Source organism: Opisthocomus hoazin, unplaced genomic scaffold (genome assembly GCF_030867145.1).
Source record: "Opisthocomus hoazin isolate bOpiHoa1 unplaced genomic scaffold, bOpiHoa1.hap1 HAP1_SCAFFOLD_188, whole genome shotgun sequence".
Taxonomy (NCBI): Eukaryota; Metazoa; Chordata; class Aves; order Opisthocomiformes; family Opisthocomidae; genus Opisthocomus; species Opisthocomus hoazin.
This window is the reverse complement of record NW_027449083.1, coordinates 100,001-104,072: the sequence shown is the minus strand read 5'-3', so window position 1 is coordinate 104,072 and position 4,072 is coordinate 100,001.

Genomic DNA, 4,072 nt, shown 5'->3' with positions numbered 1-4,072 from the left:
CCTCCAGCACGGGCGACCCGCTCTGTCCGCAGGGAGGACAGGTCTACCCCTTCTGCCGGCAGGGAGGCCAGGTCTACCCGTTCTGCCGGCAGGGAGGCCAGGTCTACCCGTTTTACCTGCAGGGAGACCAGGTCTACCCGTTCTGCCGGCAGGGAGGCCAGGTCTACCCGTTTTACCGGCAGGGATGCCAGGTCTACCCGTTCTGGCGGCAGGGAGGCCAGGTCTACCTGTTTTACCGGCAGGGATGCCAGGTCTACCCGTTCTAGCGGCAGGGAGACCAGGTCTACCCGTATTGCCGGCAGGGATGCCAGGTCTACCCGTTTTTCCGGCAGGGATGCCAGGTCTACCCATTTACCGGCAGGGATGCCAGGTCTACCCGTTTTGCCGGCAGGGATGCCAGGTCTACCCGTTCTGGCGGCAGGGAGAACAGGTCTACCCGTTTTACCTGCAGGGAGAACAGGTCTACCCGTTTTGCCGGCAGGGATGCCAGGTCTACCCGTTTTACCTGCAGGGATGCCAGGTCTACCCGTTTTACCGGCAGGGAGGCCAGGTCTACCCATGTTGCCGGCAGGGAGGCCAGGTCTACCCGTTCTAGCGGCAGGGAGACCAGGTCTACCCATTTACCGGCAGGGAGACCAGGTCTACCCGTTTTGCCGGCAGGGATGCCAGGTCTACCCGTTTTGCCGGCAGGGAGAACAGGTCTACCCGTTTTACCTGCAGGGAGGCCATGTCTACCCGTTTTACCGGCAGGGAGACCAGGTCTACCCGTTTTGCCGGCAGGGATGCCAGGTCTACCCGTTCTGGCGGCAGGGAGACCAGGTCTACCCGTTCTGCCGGCAGGGATACCAGGTCTACCCGTTTTACCTGCACGGAGACCAGGTCTACCCATTTTACCGGCAGGGAGGCCAGGTCTACCCGTTCTGGCGGCAGGGAGAACAGGTCTACCCTTTTTGCCGGCAGGGAGACCAGGTCTACCCGTTTTACCGGCAGGGATGCCAGGTCTACCCGTTTTGCCGGCAGGGATAACAGGTCTACCCGTTTTACCTGCAGGGAGACCAGGTCTACCCGTTTTACCGGCAGGGAGACCAGGTCTACCCGTTTTGCCGGCAGGGATGCCAGGTCTACCCGTTCTGGCGGCAGGGAGGCCAGGTCTACCCGTTCTGCCGGCAGGGAGGCCAGGTCTACCCGTTTTGCCGGCAGGGAGAACAGGTCTACCCGTTTTACCGGCAGGGAGACCAGGTCTACCCGTTTTGCCGGCAGGGATGCCAGGTCTACCCGTTCTGGCGGCAGGGAGGCCAGGTCTACCCGTTCTGCCGGCAGGGAGGCCAGGTCTACCCGTTTTACCTGCAGGGAGGCCAGGTCTACCCGTTTTGGCGGCAGGGAGACCAGGTCTACCCGTTTTGCCGGCAGGGATGCCAGGTCTACCCGCTTCCGGCAGGGATGCCAGGTCTACCCGGTTCCAGGCAGGGAGGCCTCGTCTACCCGTTCTGCCGGCAGGGAGGCCAGGTCTACCCGTTTTACCGGCAGGGATGCCAGGTCTACCCGCTTCCGGCAGGGATGCCAGGTCTACCCGGTTCCAGGCAGGGAGGCCTCGTCTACCCGTTCTGCCGGCAGGGAGGCCAGGTCTACCCGTTTTACCGGCAGGGATGCCAGGTCTACCCGCTTCCGGCAGGGATGCCAGGTCTACCCGGTTCCAGGCAGGGAGGCCTCGTCTACCCGTTCTGCCGGCAGGGAGGCCAGGTCTACCCGTTTTACCGTCCGCCGGGTCCGGTGTGCCCGATGTGGCCGCCGGAGCTGCCGGCGGAAAGGGATGCCTCGTCTACCTCGCTCCGGCGGGACTTTGGCTCCACCGCGGTTCTGGCAGGTAGACGTCTTGCCCGGTTCTTCTTCGGAGCTGCCGAAGGGGTCGCTGCTTTGCGCTGCCTCCAGTTACGTCATGGTAAGAGTCGGCGGCGCTCGCGCGCCTCCCCGCTGGGGGAAGACGGTTCTCTTCGAGCCCGCCGGGGCCGGGGACCTCGCTGTCCGTATACTAGGGCAGAGGGCTGGCGCTCGCGGACCAGCGCCATCGAACCGCTGCAGCTACTCGCGGTTCAGCCGGCAGACTCGGGCGTTGCACGGCGGCTGTGGCCGTGGCCGTTCTGCCTCCTACCTATCGCGCACGGCGCTTCCGACTGCCAGAAGCCGCGCGAAGCCGCTGCTTGCCCGCAGGCTCCGGTGGCCGTTGCCGACTGGAGCGAGGGCTCCAAGAGGGGTTTCTCCAGGGCCGGGCCGAGACGGGCGGCGGTCGCCGGCACTCGAACGCTTGTCACCCGCGGCTCAGCCGGCAGACTCGGGCGTTGCCCGGCGGCCCTGGCCGTGGCCGTTCTGCCTCCTACCTATCGCGCACGGCGCTTCCGACTGCCAGAAGCCGCGCGAAGCCGCTGCTTGCCCGCAGGCTCCGGTGGCCGTTGCCGACTGGAGCGAGGGCTCCAAGAGGGGTTTCTCCAGGGCCGGGCCGAGACCGGCGGCGGTCGCCGGCACTCGAACGCTTGTCAGCCGCGGCTCAGCGGGCAGACTCGGGCGTTGCCCGGCGGCCCTGGCCGTGGCCGTTCTGCCTCCTACCTATCGCGCACGGCGCTTCCGACTGCCAGAAGCCGCGCGAAGCCGCTGCTTGCCCGCAGGCTCCGGTGGCCGTTGCCGACTGGAGCGAGGGCTCCAAGAGGGGTTTCTCCAGGGCCGGGCCGAGACCGGCGGCGGTCGCCGGCACTCGAACGCTTGTCACCCGCGGCTCAGCCGGCAGACTCGGGCGTTGCCCGGCGGCCCTGGCCGTGGCCGTTCTGCCTCCTACCTATCGCGCACGGCGCTTCCGACTGCCAGAAGCCGCGCGAAGCCGCTGCTTGCCCGCAGGCTCCGGTGGCCGTTGCCGACTGGAGCGAGGGCTCCAAGAGGGGTTTCTCCAGGGCCGGGCCGAGACCGGCGGCGGTCGCCGGCACTCGAACGCTTGTCAGCCGCGGCTCAGCCGGCAGACTCGGGCGTTGCCCGGCGGCCCTGGCCGTGGCCGTTCTGCCTCCTACCTATCGCGCACGGCGCTTCCGACTGCCAGAAGCCGCGCGAAGCCGCTGCTTGCCCGCAGGCTCCGGTGGCCGTTGCCGACTGGAGCGAGGGCTCCAAGAGGGGTTTCTCCAGGGCCGGGCCGAGACCGGCGGCGGTCGCCGGCACTCGAACGCTTGTCACCCGCGGCTCAGCCGGCAGACTCGGGCGTTGCCCGGCGACCCTGGCCGTGGCCGTTCTGCCTCCTACCTATCGCGCACGGCGCTTCCGACTGCCAGAAGCCGCGCGAAGCCGCTGCTTGCCCGCAGGCTCCGGTGGCCGTTGCCGACTGGAGCGAGGGCTCCAAGAGGGGTTTCTCCAGGGCCGGGCCGAGACGGGCGGCGGTCTCCGGCACTCGAACGCTTGTAGGGCCGGGGTTTGGGAGTGGAGCCTGCCGTGGCTCCCCCCCCCTCCCCACGCCCGTTAACAGCAGCCATCCGCGGGCACGTTGCAGAGAAGCCTCTACGGCAGTCCGGCTCTGCCGGTGGCCAAGCCGCGTTGGGCTTCTGCTGTCGACGCTGCCCGCTCGCTCGCTCGCACGCAGGGCCCCGCGCCTGTGCTGCCCAGCCCTGCCCGAGGTTCGGGGTTCGGGGGCCGGCGCGTGCGGCCGTCGCTGTCCCAGGAACCGTGGCCGTGGGGCCTCCGCTTCTCCTCCGTTCCCCTTCCCTTTCCTGATCGATGAGGCTTTTCGGGTGGCGTCGGAGAGGGCCCCCGGCGGGCCGGGTCTTCCGTACTCCCCGTCATAGGGAGCCACGGCGGGGCTCCGGTGTTCGGGCCGGGCGGTCTCCTTTCCAATGTCGCTTCCCGTCTCGTGCGAGGTGTTGTCCCCTTCCCTCCGAGCGGCGCGGACCGTGACGAGCAAAGAGACGGCGGTGGTGGAAGCGGCGGGGCGCGTGCCTCCCCGTGTCACCCCGCACCCCCCCCCATCCCGCTACCTGCTCGGTTGGGGTTCCTCGGGCTTCTTTACCGAACCGGGCTGTGTGACGGCCGCGCGGCCCCGCGA